The following is a 21,758-nucleotide window of genomic DNA, read 5'->3' on the forward strand; positions in this document are numbered from 1 at the left end:
TGTGTCACTAAGGAGCTGAACAATGCTGGACTTGTAAGCCAGCTTCTTGGGGATGGAGCTGGACTTAATGCTGCCAGATTTAAGGCTGGACTTAATGCTGCCAATAATTTTCTCTTTGTCTTCTAACAGTATCTTGTGTGCTCACACCTGAGAAAAGATCTCTCTTATTTGTCTTTTCTATAACTCCTGTGGCATTGCTTTCACACACATTTGTCCACAAAAAGAGTGGGATTTCTCTGTCAGACAAGAAATTGTCTCCAGCTGGCCCCACAGGCCAGCTCAAAACCCTGGTCCCTTGGCCTTCCATGGACACACAGTGATACCAGTAAGCACCCAGAATTCAATGGCACGTGGAATTGAGGCTTCACAGTTTTAGCGTTTCGAATTCTAAACCTGACAAAGCTAAGATGGCACTTTAAAAGGACTGACCCCTGGAGAGTTTGTTCAAGTTCCTGTAATTCTTCAGCTTATATGAATGAATTTCTACTGTATATTTTGCCCACAGAAAAACCTGTAATCCAGGCACTGTTAAAGCTCTGTCCAAAGCACTTCTAAAGATGATTTGTCTTTTTTTTTTTTTTTACTAACAAGTATTATATAAAGCTATATAGCAAATCTTGAGAACAGAAGAAACTTACCCCTTTGTATCAGGAATGGGCATCAAAACAAGCCCACTTCCTTTCCCTCACCTACAGAAAACTTGAACCCAATTTCAAACCCTTTCTGATTCAGGAGGAAACCTGAGCTTCAAGTGCAGAAAGAAAATTTAAAAAGAACACCACTATTAAAGAAAGTCCTGTCATATATAGTGACTTCAGAGGGAACCTGTCTTGTAATTAAACTTCTGTTTTAAGTACATGAAAGAGGAACGCACTACCAAACTCCAGACACTCCTACAGGGGTTTGGAAGAGATTAGAGTCCTCAAATGACACTGTGAAGCTAAAGGGCGGAAGCGGAGGAAGAAAAATGGATGTACAAATAAACATACAGTTACCAGGGTGGCACAGAACTTTTAGAAGACCATGGCAGTTCTGAATTGCTTGGCTGAAAAATAAAAGAGACATAAGAAAAATGGCATAAAGTTGAGCAACAAGCAGCAAGAGAAGGTGGGAGATATCCAAGTTACAGATTCTGTGCTTGCTATGTTACCCTCACCAGCCAAAGCCAGTACTGGTAAAAAATTCCAGGCACCCAAGGGATGCCTCAGAATCTTTTAACATGGGAGTAGGGACTGGATATCCACCAGTATTTGCTCCTCAATGTGAGCAGTGGGGGTGTTTGGGTTTCTCCACCGGTACCCCATTTTTTCTTTGCCTTTGAAACAGGAACAAATTCCTGGAGGTCAGTGAACAGTTTCACATACTCAGGGACACAGACCTTCACCTTTAGTAGCCTCAGTTACACATGCAGCTCTGGGTCACAGAGGGCTGGCTGGGCTGGCTCCAGCACTCTGCCTCCCATGTGGCACACACACACTCCCAGCCCCTTCTGATGCACCCCATGTCCCTCAGATGTGAGCCATTCTGGCAACCCAACAAAGGCAATTGGCCTTGAGGCAAGACGTGAAGGCCTCCACGTGCCATTCATACACAGATTGCTACAGTGATATTTCTGACTTTACAGTTATTTATTTTCATATTAGTTTTTCCAGTTTTACTACTTAATGTGGGGTGAAGGTGACTGTGGGTTTGGCTTTTACTTCATTAGAGATTTTGCTCTTCTATTAAAAAAAAAACCAAAAACCAACCCATAACTCTAATCCTCCCCTCAGAAATACCCAAAATAAGGAGTAAAAAGTAGTAACACCACCTCTTCAATCTAATTTTCATTTCAAGACTGCCTTCAGACTTTTTTTACATAGGTTGTATGATGCAGCATTAAACTTTACTTGGACAAGATTCCTATCCTTTCAACAATAAAGAACTATGCAGTAGACACTAAGTGCTCTTCCCTGTGGAAATGTTAACACCCAGTAACACCCAGACAGTTTCACCCTGATCATTTGGTTTTCTTTCTGCTTTCCAATGTACCAGCACATTGTGAATGGCACACAGCAATCTGCCTTCTTGTCAGTAGCTGAATGAATTATAATCATAACCCTCAACAAATGAAGCAGTCTAACTTCAGTTGCATAAACACAAACTTGCAGTGAAGTAATTTACTTGCACATTACACAAGATTAAACAACAAACAGAATACATGGAAATTACAATGATCCTTTAAAAGCTTAAAGAGGATTTGGGCTGAGTTGGAAACAAGAGTGATTCTCATGTGAAAATTTTATTTATTTTGAAAAAGTGGCCTTATTTTGACTTGCTATAACCCAAGTACTTCTCCTTTCGATTTTTTTAAAACTAGAAACAATTAAGTGATAATCTTTTACAATGGTGTGGAAGATTTAGATGACTTCTATATCTGCACACTCTTTGGCTGGATAAATAGTTTTCCATCTCTTCATGATTTCTTTTTTTTTTCCTGCTTATAAAAAGACCTCTCCCCAGTTGAAACAGAGCAGATGTAATAAGTCTCCTGCAAAGCTACATATTTCAAGAATTTTTTTTTGAAGATGCATATTTTGATAAAATTATATCAGAATTATGAACCTATTATCAGACTGGTTTTTCCCCCTAGAGCTAAAAGTCAGGTATCACTGAAGAAAGTACATGTATATGCAAGTCTTCTTCATCATTTTTCCACGGTAACTAGATTTAGAACAGATGAAAGTCTTAATCCTAAAATGAGGCAATTAGGAGAGTCCAGGTGATTCATAGCTGATCTTTAGTTTGAAGGTTTGGTGAGTCATTACTTTTTAAAAATTCCCTGATTACTGAGCTTCTCAAGGTACAGATGAGCATTCTGGATTATTTATCAATAACAGCAGAAGCACAAGAGAAAATTCACCCACTTTTTTCTGAGCTAAAGTAAAAAATAAAGTTCCTGACAAAACCACCCCCAAGTCAATGCAGAATGGCTAGTGGTTCTTTAAAACATTATTGGATGTAATTTGAGTTCAGATGAAAGTAGGAGAGGAAAAATAATCAAAATATTAAATAGCAAGCACTTTTCTTTACAAACTTATTCCATCTTGTGTATGTATATGCCTTTTTCTCTATCAGTCTTTTATTACTGTCCTGTTCCTTACATTGCCTGGTTGGAATTACATGCAAAAGGCTTTGAAGCAAACAGTGCATATGAGTCAAAATTATTAAACCTTCTGTATTCTTGCTACTTATACTATATATGAGTATCATATGTCTGCTAAAAGGAGTAAAAACATTTTTCTTTGCACACAGTAAGTTCTTTATACGACATAACATCTCACTGATTCAGAGACAGGGCCTGGGTTGTCCAAACAATGACAAACCCTAAATGTCATGTCACTGCTACATTTTAGCTGATATAGGCTGTAACACCGTGTGTCAGATCTGCAGCTTACTCATATGAATCCCATGGAGCCAAACCAATTTATAAGCTGATAATTTTGGTCTGTGTTATTTTTTTCCTTCACATTAATACTACAGTATGGAAACATGGCATGCTTAACTTCCAGAGTAGTAGTAGTACTGAATTATATCCTTTTGTGATTAAAATTGCATAGCAAGGGACTGGCCTTTCATTGCAACATTAACCACAATACCACACAATGGGGATGTGAAATGCTTACAGACAGTGCTTGCTGGTGCTTTAACCTAACGTGGCACTGAGGAGACTCTTTGACCACCTCGTGTTAAAAAATAAGTTAGCCCAAAAATGCTAAAGAAAAATGCATACCTGGCCTGGCCAAAGCAATCAAAAGGAGTGCTGTGGTCTAAGCATTCATGAGAAATCTAAGTACTACATGTAGAAAAGGTCTGCCCTCTGGCTACCTTACAGGATGACAGATTCCCACCGAGTGCCTCAGTCAGAAGCCTGGCTGTCCTTAGTCAGTGGGGAGAGAGGCAGTTGTGCAGGGTGTTGCAGACTGAGTCACACTGGGGAGCCACTTGCTCTCTCCATTAACTATATCTGGGACCTAGGAATCTCTGCTCCAAACTTCAGCACCTCCTTTAAGCCACCTGAAGGAGTTCTTTTTCCCCATATGCAGACACTGAAATGAATTTATTCAGAGCCAGCTCAGAGGCAGCTTCACTGCAGCTCTGCTGGTGCAAAGCTCTGTCCTGGCTGATTCACTCTGCATTATGCAGATCCCAAAGATACCCTACAAACAAAAATAAATGATTTTTAACCCTTTCAACAATTTTGCCCCAGAACCATGTACACAGAAATACTCAACCCTGCGTAGAGCAGTGTAGACAAACAGAACCATTATCAGACACCTGTTAGCACAGATCCCTCACCCCCAGTACAAGGTAGGGGTGCAGAGCACTGTGCAGCAAAGTACCCACAGCAGGGGGATGCAGTACTGAGACCCTCACCTTCCTGCCCAAAGAAAATTGTAGATGTGGTTCCAGAGGGTACAGATACTCTTACTAACCACAATAAAACCCCTCTAAATATATTAAAGCATCTCCTGTGCTTAGAGAAAGTGGCTTTGAATTTCTAAGCTGGCTGCTGGATGTACTCCAGGGAGTACTGTCACACATAAATTTGCAGCAGATGATTCTCAGCACGGTTTCCTGTCAGGGGAGACTGACCAGGTTAAACACAGTCAGGATGCAAGGTCCCACACAGCAGTGTGGAAAGGAGTACTTGTGACCTGACAGGTGTCTTTCTGAAAGACATCTGATGGTATCTAGAAGTGTTCTCTTCATAAACACATTAGGATAATGGAGATGGGACACTGGGGAGGGGAAGAGAAAGCTGCAGCTTATGATCAAGTCTTTGTAAATCACAGCTTCATGCTGAGAAAATAACTGAATGGATTATAACATGCCAATATTTTGTCATAAGTGATCAGACCAGCATAATATCAGAGCTCTACTGCAAAGACACAGTCCTATCTCTCTGAAATGCCTGTGCCTTCTCTTATCCCACTTTTCACTTCCTTCTGATGCTCTTTCCAATGCATGAAACAACCCAGAGAGGCATCCACAGATAGCCTGCTTGCTACACAGACTGCTTATCTCAAAGCCTGACTATTTTCTGTACAGAACGATACCAGAGCCCTACAGAAATCTCTGTGGCAGCTGTGGAACAGAATATCTAAAGGCATCAGAACAGGGAGGTGAATTGAGGTTGTACAGACCTAGTTATAAGAAATAAGAGTATTCAGAAATTGAGAGTTGACAGTACTTAAGAATTAAATGCCAATATATAATAATAAAATTATTGCCTAACTTTCATCCTACTTCCTACTTGCAAACTCACCACATTTTCAGAGAAGAGGAATAGAAAAAAATAATGGAAAAAATCACAGAATATTCAAAGTTGGAAGGGACTCACAAGGATCATCAAGTCCAAACTCCTCAGTGAATGACTCATATGGGGATCGAACCCACAACCTTGGTGTTATTAACACCATGCTCTAACCAACTGATACAACATCAGTCCGTTTTATTGTGGGGAAACTGAGAAACAAAGCATTAAAAGATTTGTCCATAATAATCCAAAGGAGCAATGACAGAAGTGGGCATCATCCTGAATCCAACTTGGCCCTTTGGACATGAAGTCTAGACCAGGCACCCCAGTAATGCTCCAGGTCTCTGGGTGTTGGTGCTCAACCAGTGAATCACGATTCCACACCAGTGCAGGACCCCACAGCAGCCACCCCACAGTGCTCTCAGTGCCAACACAGAAGCACAAATGCATTTCCTCAGGAGCTGCAGGGCAACCATGTGGTGAAATCTCCAACACAACACACCCCAAGTAAGCAAATATTGTCAATAATACCCATTTAAAAGAAAGCAACAAAAACCTTATACAGGGGGATAAAAAAGTGACATTTTCCCCCACATGTTGCCAGCTAAGTGCTGCTGCTCACCCAGGTAAAAATATTACTCTTGTCTAAATGGTGGTAGAAATATACCTTATTATTAACAGTTGCTGAGAGGCAGCTGTGTAAACTTTCTACTGATTACTGATGGTGAGCTGAGCAATAATTTGATTTACAACATTCAAATTCCCTTTTGGTTGTTCCCTCCATTATATATACACATCAGAGAACACCACAGAAAAATTCTGGCCCGTCTTCAATTTAAACTATTAATGTAATACTTTGACTCATACATCTCTCACACTATAAATGTTTTGCTAATATGATACAGTGTTCAAGATGAGGATAAATTGTGGCTGTAAGAAGAATTTTCTTTCCACTTACAGAACCACCCTTTGAGTACCCAGATAGAATACTAACCTATGACACAAAGAAAGCCTAGTAAAAACTAATTTAATAAATGCAAATCTATTAATAAAAGCAGGCAAAATGTGGAATGAGGATGTTCACCTTCTCCTTAGTTTTTTCACTGTGCTAGGACTGAACAGAGGATTAAGGCTATGATTACTTTTCTGCTGCTCTGTATAGCAGTTCATTTCACACGTGGAACACTGGGACTTTGCACACCCATGGAATACTAATCATCAACTTATATTAGTGATTTAAATACAAAATTGAAGGGATAGCAAATCACTGAAAGCTCAAGCTACTATTTAAAGCTCAATCTGAGTCCATTCTGAGCTGAATAACAAAAGACAGCTGGTTCTGGCACCAATTCAGGATAGCTGGGCCCAAAATGGTGCTGGAAGCAGGAACTGGCTTGCTAACAAATATTTTTTTCCACAGAAAGAATAAATTGTAGAAAATTTTCCAAAACTTCTTCCTGCATTGCTAGAATAGCTGGATTGCTTTAAAACATTTCTACTATTAAAAAAACTTTCATTAATTTCAGAAAACAAGACATTTTCTAAAGTATTTAACAACCAGATATATATATGAAAGAGGGAAAAATATTCCTCCCTACTTAGCTACTTACTATCCAATCATAAGCTTTATTTCTCTCCCATGAGCAGTATAATTTTTCTACAAGAAAGGAAAATACTGATGTCTGGTCACAACTTGGGATTTTGATAGCAACAGAAGTCACCATTAAATCATCTGAAAGCATTTTAACTGACCTAGATTCAACATATTCATTAAGGATTTATATAAAACCACCTGCACCCAAAACTTGAGCCAAAGGTTCCATTAAACTGGATAAAACCAAAATGTAAGCTTGATGAAAGTTACTGCAGAAAAGCAAGTTGAATGATCACTTATGAACAGTGGATGGGGCTCCTTTTGGACAGAAGGTGAGCTAGGAATACATGCAGTATTTGCAGCATACAGAAAATATGAAGAACCTGGTTTGGATTATAATGCAGGCATCTTGGACTAATTTTAAGAATATCTATATTCACACAAAATTATTACTACATCAATTTATTAAAAAATAATCATATATATAATTTTGCCAATACAATGTGCTGGTTTTTTAAGAAATCTGCAATGTTTTTAGCTCTTTGGGAAAAATCAGCAGTGTGCTTCTAGCTGTGTTATGCTTCAAGCCATTATAGGCCACCAAAACATGTTCTGCAAATTCTCCTGCCAACAGTGGCTATGCTGAATCAGTACCTTCCAAACTGACAAAGTCTTTATCAGAGAGCCTTAGTCCTGTAACAAGTTGATCTTAACTGCATCAGAAGTTTTGAGAGAACTTTTCACCTCATAAATCAGCTCAAATTGTGTTTTCAACCAGAGATGGAAAAGGAGCCTTTCCTCTAAGTAGGACAAAAGTAAACTTAATCCTATCCCTGGAAATTTTTCCAGTAATGTTGGGTTCCTTCTGTTCCTTCATCTGTGTTTAAAGAGTGCAGAGTACAGAATTTTGGAACAGTCTTTTGAGGCAGGTGCACTTTCAGACACATCAAATACCTACAGATGTAGTCAAAGAGAAGTCCCATCTTTTTGTGATCCCATGTTCTTCTGTCACTCCCATGGCTTCATACAGTTGTGTGCTTCTCCTTTAGGTAGGGTGTTTACCAGTAGGTCTTATTGTCACCATGGCTTGTATCACGTTGTCTTCCTAACCAAGGTCTAAAGAAGACACCCAACATTCAGCTTGGTGACCTTTTGAGCTCAGAGCTTAAAGCTGAGTCAGCTTCTTTGATGGACTCCATGCTACAAATGCTGAGTCTCTTAGGAAATCTGAGTACTGGTTTTGGTGCTGAAAGTAAGTTCTTTAAATTATATTCTATTGGACTTCTACATAGGCAAAAAGTAAGTTTTAGCTCTCTCAGAATACAATCTTCTAAGTAGATGAGTCTCCAGTTAGAGAAAGATAGAAATCATCATTCTGAATCTAAACGTGTTTATACTTTGGGTGACTAATCGGAAATTAATGCCTCAGATTTATTTCTAATTAAATTAGGCTGACTAAATTCCACAGTTTATTGTGTTTATTCTTTCCAGATCTACATACAGCAACCAAACAGCTACTTAAAAATTGCCAAGTAGCTGTGCTATATTTATGATTGGCTACTGCTGCTCAGAACCATAAAAGGTATACACACTTTTTTTTCCTTTTTCCACTTTTCTCTCTCTTTTTTTTTTTTTTTCTTCTTTTTGGCACATGTTAGATAAAGAGATTTTATCTTGCTGTTGCTATTACTCATTTTTCGGATGCATCCCTGACCCCACCACAATTAACTAGGTTGTTCTTCTGCCTCCACACAGCATAAACAATAGGGTAGGCCCAAAAGGAGGCATACAGAGGAATAAAACAACATCAAACAACAAACTATTCTAAGTGTGTGAAGGGATAAGGTCTTACCTGCTGCAAAAGTCTTGTCTCAAGGGATGGCTGGTTGCAGAGGGGATGAAATCTTGCACGTCTAGAAGTTGCTCTCAGCAGACTTGCAACCAGCCATTGAAACTTGCACTGCATTTGCACTTGCAACTGCTGCCATTGAAACACATGATTTCTGCATAGTCACAGACCAACTCACCCCAGTTGCAGTCTGTCTGCAATTCCATACTCCTCGGACACAGATCATGCCTCTTGCAGGGGCATCTCCACTGCAGATGCAACTTGAGGATCTCTTTTCACTGGATAGCACAACTATCAAGTTGCATTGCATCCTTTGCCTGCAATAAGAATGACAGAAGCAAAAGTTGATCTCTGAATTGCAACTTGTTTAAGTGCTAAGTGTTTCCCTCCTCAATTTTATTGAGAGAGAATCTTCACAGATGAGGTTTTGTGCAGAGTTCATCTGTCAACTTCATCTGCTTAAGAAGAGATGCCAAAGCTCACTAAATCACCCTTAACTTGCTACCTCACCTTAAGGCAAAAGGATTATCTGTGGCTGAAGTAGCTGAGTTCCAGGTAGGCAGCTGGCATGGACGGGAAAAGATCTTGTGCAAATCCTCTAGACCAGTAGAAAGGAAGGGACTACACTAATTACACATGCAATCAAACAATACAACTATACTTATTTTAAGGGAATTAGTAATTTGTGAAATAAGGATGTGCATGACAAGTGTACAATTGCCTTCCCACGATAAGTCTGAGTTAATGGCTTAATTTCACACCTACTGTGTCACAGAGGGCAAGAGAGAAGGGCTGTATTTAGTGCTACTCAAACACACACTGATTTATGACCGTACTTCTTCCAACAGCTTGAGCTGTGTTTTGGTCCAGGACAGATAGCCAGGAGAAACACAAAGTCAAAGTCTACCAAAGCTGAATATAAACTTATGTTCACAAGTGTCTGATCAAATTTATGATTTTCACTAATACGCGCATAGATTTAAGTCTGTTTTACAAGGAAATTGCAAAGCAAATACTGAATTGTTTAAACTATTTTTATTTTCCATGACCTCTGATATTGCTGCACTGCAAAATAAGGTCTCAAAATTCACCATTTCATCACATAGGAATCTGAAAGAATTTTACCTCCTTTCCAGGTCCTATATTTAAGTGTCTATACACTGCATAATCTGTCCAAAGATAGACATTCTCATTACAAATACCTTTAGCAATTTTATTTGAATCTGTTTATTTTTTTATTATACAGAGAAAGCAGTAAAGTAAAATTGCTTATAAGTACAGTTACAGAGAATAAATCCTATTCTGGAGGGATTTTGCAATGTGTTGAATCTTGGTTTCACTCTGACTGGAAATTCTCCAAAGGAATGTTTTTCCATAGGAAAATGCTGATTCATCAAAACCAAAGCATTTAGCAGTAGAAAAGGCCAACTACAGTGGAAACCTATCTTCTACTGGAAATATGCCCAGGCTTCTGCCAGCTTGCCCGAGCCTCTGTGCTGCCCAGATGGGAAATCAAAGCATCCTGAAACTAAAAATAAGAGGTTTGACATGGAGATAAGTTCATGGAAGTCTCATCAGCTCCTATTTCCAATGTCCTACATTTCCAAGGTTTCTCATTTGAACACAATTCACCTGGGGAGGATTGCTGAGCTGGTAGAGAAGGATCCAGTGAACTGAGAGGGTAATACTTATGATCTCCAGGGCCAGGAGATCCCACTGCTCCCTGCCTGCTCTCTCCCCATTCGCCAGTCAGGATGACAGAGCTCAGGAGCTTTGATGTATGAGAACACTATAAAACTCACAAAGCTCATATGGAGTACAAAACTTATTACCACTGCTTCTGAAAAAAAAAAAAAAAAATTTCTAAACCTTCTTTTGCTCCAAAACCCAATATCAGCTCTATAATACTCACATGAAAATATGTTTTGCATGATACTCCTATTTGGACACTCAGACCCATTCCCTTTACCATTAAATGTTTAAAAGGGCCACAGAGTGATCTTCTCCCCAAACTCATATTTTTTTTCAAGTGAGGAAATTTTATTATATATTAAATTAATGAAATTAATTTAAAGGATTGTTCAAATATACTGAGGTATAAACATAGATCAAACTACCACAAAAATCCCCAAAATCATACATCTGGGAGCTGCAGGTGCTAGGACACCCTGAAATGGGCCTTGAACTTGTCACCCACATACCCAGAAGTATGTTAATTCACCTCACTGGTCCTGGGAGTGTCGGTGCCCTCACTTGCATCCATAGGAGCAAGAACAAGACTTGGCTCAAAGTCCCCACTCAAAGTCTGCATTCTGGGTAACAGCAAAGTGTGGGATGAAACTCATAGGGAAGTTCATGACAATACAGCTCTCAAAATCTAGCTGACTCTATTAATGCAGGTACAGACCCCTGGCAAAGGGCTTGAACTGAAGGATGACCACACCTTGCTAGTGAGCACGGAGGCAGTGCTCATGCTATGGGCTGTCAGGCAGTGCCCAGGTGAGAGCACACACACCTGCTCAGCAGACTGTCAGAAACAACCTGATTTTTACCTCTTCAGGTCTTCTGATGCCTAAGTGCTTCTCAGGGCACTGGGCCATCACGGGCTGCTGTGTGGTCATTGCTCCCTGCTCCGCAGGGAAGGACTCAATATTTCTCAGCATGCCAAAAAATCCAGCTCTATCTTCTAACTTTATTTAATTTGGACAATTCTATTCAGAGCTGGAGCCAGCAACAACAGGGGACTAAGGAGTGCCAAGTGGCTGATGCTCAATCTAAACAAGCCAGAGAATGCAAACTCCTTCAGGAGTAGGATTGCTATAATGGGCATAAGTGTTCTCAAATCAGTGATGACTTTAGATGTTTCCGTAAGACAGGCATTCAGTGCAGCTTTTGGAAAGTGGAGTTGACTGCTTGCTAAGCAAGTCCTCTTGCAGGGAGCATGTAACTGGTGCCCCAGAGTTCAATCCAGCTGCCCATTAGCCTTGGTGAGACAGGAGAAGTTTAAACTTTCAAAACAAAGCTTAAATTGAAATACCAACTAAGGATGGTATGCTATTGACTTAAATCACTGACATTTACTACAAAAATAGCTGTTTCTGGCTTTGTTTTGCAATTAGATCATGTTTCATCATCTAAATGCACTAAGATATGTAATAATAGGAATTACTGCAATGGAATTTTATATCATTAATAATTCACTAGCCTGCATTTGGGAGAGCATCCCACAAATATGCAACTCAGCATGCAGATGGAATGTCAACTAGAAAATATTAGTAAGTCCATTATATATCTGGAAATTGCCATATGGAGTATCAAACAACTTACTAGTTGCTTGCCCTAGCAACAGGACCTACAACTTCTAATATGGCAATCAAAATACAGTGACTTACTTGACAGTTCCTCCTTTTCTTTCTATCTCTTTCCTGAGGCAGGCTTTCAGGCTTGCCCCTTTCCAGTATTCTGGATCCTCGCCTTTCCTCCCAGACTTCAAAGACATTTGCTTATGGCTGTCTCAGATGGGCTAGAGCAAAATATTTTAGAGCTTTTAAGACACTGTGAAACTTCAGACCCACAGGGTGACCATTACATGAAGAATCACAGTCTGACTATAACAAAGAAAAGTACCACTGCAGTGTCATGAATCTCTTCAAACCAAATTAGACTCCCCTGTGGCCACAACGGATTCCTCTAGAAGACCCTCCTCCTCTCCATCTTCACCATGCAGTCTAAAGAATGAAGAAATCCCTGTATTTGCTCAGCTATAGTTATTCTTGGTCAAACATTTGGTCAAAAGGAACATTTCAAAGCTTCAGGGAATCTTAACAGTATCTTGTGCAGCCAGAACCATATAGTGAAAACTACAGATCACCATTTTCAGAAAAGTATAGGACCTTTTATGAGAGTTACTTGCCACTGAACTCCACTAAGAACACTGCTGAGCACAAAATTCTGGGAGATGAAAGGGACAAGAATCTAATAAAATCCTTATGGAGGATTTCCACTGCTCTCTTCTAAACTGGTCTTATATCAGAAAGTTTGACCTTTGGAGGATTGTTTCTTGGAACAACTTGTTCTGGAGCACACAGGGGAGAGGATGTTCTGACCCTTGTCCTGAAAACACATGAGCCTGGCTTGGTACAGCTCAAGAAACAGCTCTAATGGAGCTGCTAGTGAGAGTTACCACCATAGAACCAAATGCAATGTCCTTGATGAAGAAATAGCATGGGAGGGGGGGAATATATAAAAGGGATTTTCAATCTAGTAAAGTTACACTAACCTCTAGAAAGAGGAATTTTTTCAAAACTTGATTTTGTTAAACACACTCTGAAATGTAAATATACAAATTGAGGTATTTAGCAAAGATATTGCTTTTGATTTGTTTAAATCAAAAATGCATCCTTAGAAAAGAGAAACCTTAAGTAAACCAGGAACAAGAAATAAATTGACTGAAATTAGGGCCAAAGTGTTCCACATGACTTACAAGCAGTGATCAGAAGGACGTGACTATGATAAAAATAAATAATGAAATGAAGCTCCCTCTTTTCCCATAAAGTCACAAGTGCTAATATCTCCTTTGCTTGTTCAGCTATGTTGTCCAGGGTGTGGGAGAGTGGAGCTTGGTTTTACTGGTTATAGAGTGACACAGAAAAGAATGGTCTAGCAGGTACCTTAGTCACACATGAAATTAAAAATAACATAAAAATGAGATGGTTGTCAATAAGTTTATGAACCTCTCAGGTATACAATCTGAAAATACACAGTCTAGTGCATAAGAAAATAGTTTATTTTCTAGAGCAATGAAATTTTGTGCAAAAAGTAGAGGACAAGAAAGGAAATTGCCCAGTAAATAAAACTATATTATAGCTATCTACTAGAGGGTTCATAGTGTCTTCCTTTGGAAATACTCAGATTGTCCTACCATTTGAGACAGGGAGCTAATTAGATGTGCCCATAGCTACCTATGCATAGATGTGCCCCTAGCATGAGTTTTTACATGAACAGCAGAAGGCCAAAAAGCCACACTATCTTGCAAATTTATGCAGGATGTTATGGGACACAGTGCCAGATTTCTCAAGGCTCCAAGTATCTCCTTCTGTTGAGTACAAGATACACTGATGTCTTGAGATGCCTTCATAATCGCATTCCTCTAGAATCTTTTTCTGCAACATCTTTCCTTCTTTAAATGAACATTTAAAGGTTCATTTGCTTGTGTCCAGAGGTTGCTCCAATAGCACACAGTTGTATAACCTTGAAACCATGTTCCATTAAAACAGGGAAGGTGTGAGAAGCAAAGCTGTGCTGTCCCATCTGTCTGTTCCACTCTGTCACCTTCTGCCCTTTGGACTGGGAGATGCATCTGGTTCTACTCTGAAGTACATGACAGGTTTACTGCACCTGGTTGAACTTTGACTTTGCCTTGACTTCTTCTCTTCACTTTGGACCTGTCTTGTCACCAGACTTGTCTGGTGATCACTGAACTCTTCTCTGGACCTGGCTATTCTCACTGGACCTGCTGTGCCCTCAGTCAGGTGCTGTTGGATCCTTGTCAGAGAAGCTGCTGTGCCCTTGTCACACTGTCACCCCCAGCTCCCTCACACATGTGACATTTCACCATGGGCATTCCAAGCACCTCCTGAGCAGTACCTGTGTACCAACTCATGTGAACAGACCAGCACTGAACATCTGTTAGATCAATATTTTAAATTAACTGCTTAAGAGGTCAATGCTGTGATCAGTATTTTAAATTAACTGCTAAAAGTGTCAATGCAGCGGTTGCTTCACCTTGGGAAAACTAGGGAGAGCTGAACTGATGTTCATGTTGTGATGGAAAGTTCTTTGGCTGACTTTGTGGGGGGTGGTTTCCATCCCTTTGTGGAGCCATGGTTTATTTTGTTTCTTGTTTTGTTTCTTGATAGTTTGCCAGCATCCTCTGGGATAGATTATTCCTCAGCATTTTCTGAATCTGTCAGTGCAGTCCAAAGCCTCCTCCTCCCAGCTCTCATACATGCAATGACTCAGCCCTGGCTCTCACTTTCCCTTTGTTGAACTTTGTGACAATTTTTTCAGCTTCATTGCTATGTGGCCAGAAGAAGTATGTACACACTGTGCCAAAAGAGAATTTCAAACAACAGAAAGAAAAAGCAAGACAATTACTTGTTTGCTTTGTATTAGAATATCTCTGCATTTTATATCTCAAATCTATGTGCATAGGGACACTTACATTTATCTATGCAGGACTAGTGTGACACATAAGATGCTCAGCAGTTGCTAACCCTGCAGAATATTTTACCGGGGAAAACTTTGGAATAATGCTTTTTTGTTTCATGGGCCTCATATCACATTATCATCAGAGGGCACTAACAAGACACATCTGAGACTTTGAAAAGTTAAGTGATGGAATGAGCCTGCAGAGATGGACTTGTGGACATACAAGGTTGGTTAAGATACAAAGTCCCTTTGAATTACAGGCCTAGAATGGGTTGCAAGCAAAATAACCCATTATTGTTACTAAATGCAAGGATGACTGAATTAATGACTACAACTTCATAGGAAAATACCACAAGGAGCCAGTGATGTCCCCAGTAAAAAGAAGAGGATAGGATAGCTAGAGAAATTGGGAGCCACTCTAAGGTAATTTTCTTTGAATGAACAGAAGTGGATAACAAAGTTCTTGTTCAGATAAGCTTGATGCTTTTTTCACAATTCAATTCCAATTAAAAACATACAAGGAAGGAAAACTCTTAGTGAACATGGCACTGTGAGAGTCAGGGAAAGCAAACAGGTACTGAATAAAAGAAATTTTTTATCCCTGTCACTACACATTCCCCAAAGAACATTCACATTTAAGAAAAAAAGTCTGTATTGCACTCTGTCACTGCATACTTACTGAAAGCTTGATGCACCAGTGTTTTCTAATTCATGGAACAATTAACTCCTCTGTGAAAGGGGCCTGAAGCACAATTAAATCCCAAACTGAAATCTTGTCTCTGGCTTACTAGAGTAGCCTAAACTTTTTCCAAGTTTCAAAAGTTAGAGAGAAACTCATCAATTAAGTGGAAGAATCCAACAAGCCATGCACACATTTTCCTCCTTTTTCTCAGATTAGCTCTGTTACTGTTGTGTTCTGCTGCAATATTTTACTGCAGTTGCTGAACAGCAATAACTTATATTGATCTCCCAGTCTAAGCTCTGTCTCTTGATTCTGTGTGAACTCTCAAACGCACAGATCAAGCCTTTGCCTTGGCATAAGAGCTGGAGGGTTTGTGTTTATTTAAGAATTGTTTGTACCGTTGCTGCTGGCCAAGGGATGCACAAGGCCCCCACCTCTGCTGGATTCTTTTCGACTTAGTTCTCCTGTAAAACTTCACCAGTGTTCAGATTCCTAATTCAATGAAGATTTATTGTAAACAACTCCTCCTATCACCATCTTTTCTAGGTCACAGTCAGGCTTTCACAGACATCTTCCCCGAGAGGGATGTGTTGTTGCCATGGCCTTTCCTTAGGATATCACTTATATAACAGCTCTGTGGTGACGCAAACCTCGCACATTCCCAGCCACAGCAGGACAGTGTGTGAAATGTGCACCCTCCACGAAATAATGGTTCAAGTTATGATAATGCTCCACTTGAGATCTCAGTCTGGAGGTGGGTCTGAGCTAAAACAGTGGTCAGATGCATGTGTTCTCTGAAGATCATGCTTCTTTGTACGTACATAAAGAATTACCAGGGTTGCTGTCGTTGTTTTTTTTTCTACCTCCAAAACTATCTGTTCCCATCTTGACAGAATCCAGTTCTGTGGTTTAGGCTGCTCAGCCTTGAAAACAAGAACTTTTCTATTAGTTCAAATCTGTCCTTCAGGTTAGCTGTGGGGAAGGGCTGTAACTGTGGACGCACAGGAGTCCCTCTAACATTATTTCACTGGAAAATTGTTTATAAACCAATAACTACGGAATCTGTTCCTGCCTGCTAACATTCAAAAAAGTTAAACTATTTAAAGTAAATTAACAAGAAAGAAGAAAAGAGGCAAGTCCTTCCCATTCTAGCAGCTAGCTAGCAAACAAGCGCACATTACTGTGACTAAATGGTATGGTTTCTGTCTCCTTCATATAAACATTAATAGTCTCAAGTGGAACAAAAAAAAGGAGGTTCAAGAAACTATAATGTTTATACCAAAATGCCTTGATCTTGGTAAAGCATGTTGATTTTGATAAACAGAGTCATTTCAATAAACTTCAATATTATATAGAAGCTTTTCTGGTTTTGTTTAGTTTTTTGGTTTGTTTGGTTTTTTTTTTAAATTATGATTTATAGCACTCTATGAAGTCATAGTATAGCACTGTAAGCTATGGTTTAATAGTTCAAATTTAAGGAAGGTAAGTTGGTGTTTGGGGAGCTATGGATGGGCTCATCCACATTAGGCAGGATTCTCTAAAACTTGTCTGATTTTAGGAGTTTAATAGTATTTGGCTGGGAGACTCCTAAAATCCTGAGCAGCTTATGCACAAGGGAAGCAGGTCAGCAGCTGGTAAACATAACACCACAGGAGGCAGATGAGCTGGTGAAGTCCACTCTGCCTCATGGCCAATCCTGAGCTAATGGAGGAGGAGGCAGGGGGAGGAGAAGGAGGAGGACAGGGACTAAAGGAATGCGTTAATTATAGAGTGCACAAAGAAGAGATGTTTGTCCTGTGACATCAGAGGTGCTGAAAGGATACTTAACACTCAGTGTGGGAACTTCTTGACTTCACAGGAAGGATTAATTCTAACTCCCAGTTTACTCATTAGGAGCATTTTGGGTATGTTATTATTTGGAGTTTCAAGGGAGCTGGTTTGCTTGCTTTTAAAAAATTCTGATGCATCCTTGCAGTTTCTATTAAATGATATGAAGGGACAGCAGAATGAGAAAATATGAGCAAGATATAAGACTAAGGGTACAAAATGGTTCCATGTCAGGGAAATTATTTATCTTTATCTAGTGGAATAAGTTGTTTCCATTTAACTTGAAGGTAATTTTCCCCCAGTTCTGCATAAAAGACCTAAACTACATTTTGGGTGACTGTTCCAGGGCAGATTGACACCATTTTTAAGCACAATAAAGAAGAGAAAGACAATTGTGTTCTATTTGGGCATGAAAAAGTTAGAAAATGAAATCCACTAAAAATTTACAATTTGCTATATAAGATGAATAAACCAGCAAGTAAAGTAACATGAAAACTAATCTATTATCCCTCTAAAGGAAAATTGAACCAACTTGACATTTATACTGAGGAAAAGGGACCTTTTTGCAAAAAAGTGAGCCATTTCTATTCTACTCCACAGATTCCTGTACGGAATCAGTGAAACTGCAACAGGTTTTCTCCAGCACAATGGAGAGCAGAACCTGTTCTGACTGCTATTGTTATTCTGATCATTAGCTTTATCCTTATTCTCTTTCAGAAGTGACAAACAGCCTTTAAGACTTTCACACGGGCAATGCATCAGTGGAACATCATTCTACTTTGTAAGGGGGCACCCCAATTTTCCACATATTTATATTTGAGTCTGTCCTGCTTATACATAGGCATTAGAGTTTTGAACATAATTCTTATCACATACAAGCCAGGAGACTGTTTTCTGTGGTCTGCAATCTAGAGAAATTCAAAGAACATTTGAAAATCCAAATTGCAGTGTTTTTCTTCTGATTCTGAAAGTGAGTTTTAAAAACTTGGCAGCATTGAGAGCATTCGAGCAGCTGGTTTTCTCATCCCTTGCCAGATCACAAGAAGGAGTGTAATGTATCAAGGAAAGGCTTTCTCAAAGGCCTGTATGAATACAAAGTGAAGCAGGTGATCTAGGGAGGCATCTTCCCATCTAATGCTTCCCATTATAGCTAATGGGAAGGATTGTGTGACCACAGAAACAACCAAAGGCATTTTATATGTATTTGTAAAGCCTCCCTCAATAGAGACCTTTATCTAGTCCTTCTCATCACCTCCTTCTCCACAGCAGGAGCACAGAGCTCTCCACTAGTAAACATTTGTTCTGAGGATGAGAATCCATCAGCTTGCTTATGTTGAGTAACTCTGATGACTGACAAAGCCAGGAAAAATGGAATAAATCACTACAATGACTTGCCATCCTCTTTTAGTAACAAAGAACCACAGATTTTACTTTGTTGTGTAGCTAACATGAGAACTGGCAATGGGGTTGCAATGGCCCTTGAAACCTCTCTAGACACACAGGGCCCCACAGCAACTGGCATGGTCGATAGGGAAGGCTGTAGAAACCACAACGAGAAACTCTTCTGGAAGTTTCAAGTCCCAGCAAATATGGGAGCCCCGGGAACTCTTACTACATTGCCAAAGCTGTAATTTAATGTTCAGACCGAATTCATTGCACTGCGCATTGGGGAGACACTGTGGTCTGGAGGTTACAGAAGAGGGCTGGGAACCACAAGTATCCTCTTGGGATTCTATCCAAAATGAGCTGCTCACTGCGTGACTTGAAGGAAGTCACTTAATCTGATTTCTGTATGCCTTAGCCAATTTAGATATAAAACTGGATAGAAAGCAGAACAAAGCTAAAATTTCCTGTTACTGCAGGCAGACCTTATCTATGCAGAATAAATAAGTCCTTTTGACATAATTCGCTATGGAAGGGAATATCAGACAAAAAAGGTGACCCAGAAACAGTCTGGTTTCTTAACAAGAAGTAAAACCAGGCACAAAGAGAAGTAGTATTTTCAAATATTAAAGAAACGTATACAAACAGCACAGCAAACACATCAGTGCTCACAGTGCCTGCAGAGAGCAGATTTTGGATAGGAAAAAAGTCTGACAAGTCTAAGTGTCATCCTATCATCCATTCATTAAAAAGATGATACCTGAGCAATCAGATTGGCTTTGCTGGTGCTGAGATGAGGGTACACATTTTGGAGTAATTTGATCAACAGTTTGTTGTATCCACTTGTGAGAAAGAAGCAGAGAACAAAGATGCAAGTAGATGTAGTGGTCCCCTGATGATCTGTGGAAGTGGACAGAATAGTCCTACAGGGTCATATGCCTACACAGGATCCAAAGCCACTTGCAGCTAGAGAAAGTGGAGCTCTTTATACACTACTGCCAGTTTGAACATCCAGGATTTTCTTACTACAGCTGGAAACTGAGTATTAGAGATCTGGGCTTACCACATTCAGGGCTTTCTAGAAGCTTTTAGTCTGTTTCATCTCTGAACTTCGAAGATCACGAGAGAGAAATGATCTCCCCTCAGGATGGAGACTTAGATAACGGTATGATTTTAAAGCAAACAAACAAAGCAACCAACACTGGCTACCCACAAAGCGGCCTACATACTGAAACTTCAAGTCCAGACCCATATCTCAAAATATTCTGAAAGTTTAAGGGGTTTTGCATGGAAAACTACTGAAAAAGAGGTGTGGAGGCATCACTTCAAATACAAATTCAAGGAGAAAAGTCAAGTCAAGCAGAGGAATTTCATGCAGGTTCCTGTTTGATACAAGAAGCATTCTGAACACATCAAAGTATACCAACAGTTCAAGAGACAGAGATTTTAGCCTGTAGGGTTTAATTTATGAAACTATATTCTATGTAACTATGTAAAATATATATCTATATTTTAGCCCCATTTTTTTTCTCCAGACTAGAAGCTCCTCAGCAGAGTAACATATGCCTACCTGTGAACAGAGAATATTACAGTAAAGCTGTGGTGACTGCCAGGGAGATGTTCAGTTATGAAGGTGTGCAGGAGCCCGAGGCATCATCCAAGGAAGTTTTACCCAAATAAAGAATCCTGGACAGAGCTTGAAAAACACCAAATCGTTCAGTCCATCTAACCCAATATTCTCTGAAAACTGCACCAGGATCCAACCAAATTAATTGACCATACACTGAGCCAAAAAAAAAAAAAAGAAAGAAAATTCATAGCTACTGTAAGATTTTCCCCTCTCAGTTTAACATGTAACATATTGTCACCTAAAAAAAAAGTGTATAATATATTTTAATTTCATTGTTACTATTTCTATGTTAATTGCACACTTTTTAGTATTTCCTTTAAAAGTCATGGCAAATGAATATGATGGGAAAACATTCTGCAACAAATACGCACTCTCCCTCTGCTCACAAATGGCTTATAAAATTCAACAGTAACATTTTGGCAATCAGAACTATTTACATAGGAGACAGATGACTAGGCATGGGAAAGCAGCCTTTTGTTCACATCAAAGGACCACATACAAATTCTCACATGGTACTCTCATTTTTAAAAATTCTCATTTTATTTACATAGAAGAAAGATTGAGCAACTTGATACAAGCATGAGAAGTACTGTATGTTGAAAGGGGGGGAATGCTGCTTTACTAGCACAGCATAAGGAAAAGTTGTCTTGTTGCATCATATAGGAAAGTGTTGGCTCAGAGTTCAACCTGGGGACATGAAAGCATGGCTCCTGCACCCTCTGCACTCTTTAAATGTCCTACAACATAAAGGAAGTTGCTAAGTTATATTTCTTACTTTGACTACTTCAAAAATAGGCTCTACTACACAACTGAGGATTTCAGTACAAAAGAAAACCCACAAAGGAAACAAAACAACAACCTCCGAAAAAACCCCAAACAACCAAACAACAAAATCAAAACCAAACGAACAAAAAACCCAAACAACCAACTAAAAAACCTTCAAAAACAACCCACAAAAACCCCTCAATAAACCAAAGAGCCCGAAACAGGATACTGGCTACAGCTACCTGCTATAACTGCTGCCTCACATTGATGACCTTCCTCACTACAAAAAAATCTAGTGGGCCTAGAATCTTACTTTTAAATGTTTGGGGAAAAGTATCCCAATCAGGTATATTATGTTTAAGACATGAATTCTGCAGCAGCATTGAGCAGAGGCAGCTAGCAGCAACAAGCTTACTACTTCAGACCATGGCAATATCAGCCTTACTGAAGAACTGCTAGGAACCTGGTTTTAAGTTCATTTTGTATCACACAAGTGCTTTTAATGATGAATAAAAGAAT

At 39.5% G+C, this 21,758-nt stretch overlaps 1 long non-coding RNA gene across 5 annotated transcripts in view; it reads right to left on the reverse strand.

The window, feature by feature from the left end:
- The window catches only part of LOC113950617, a 105,823-nt gene extending 96,767 nt beyond the window's left edge, over positions 1-9,056 (reverse strand). For 4 of the 5 annotated variants that reach the window (XR_003528803.1, XR_003528806.1, XR_003528802.1 and 1 more), the window contains exon 1: positions 8,921-9,056. This is a non-coding gene — a long non-coding RNA (uncharacterized LOC113950617). Of the gene's footprint in view, positions 1-8,745; positions 8,850-8,920 lie in introns of those variants that run through there. The other variant, XR_003528804.1, reaches the window with a different exon arrangement.
- Positions 9,057-21,758: the final 12,702 nt, after the last annotated feature.

The sequence above is a fragment of the Corapipo altera genome, unplaced genomic scaffold, assembly GCF_003945725.1.
Source record: "Corapipo altera isolate COAL_440 unplaced genomic scaffold, ASM394572v1 54, whole genome shotgun sequence".
Classification (NCBI taxonomy): Eukaryota; Metazoa; Chordata; class Aves; order Passeriformes; family Pipridae; genus Corapipo; species Corapipo altera.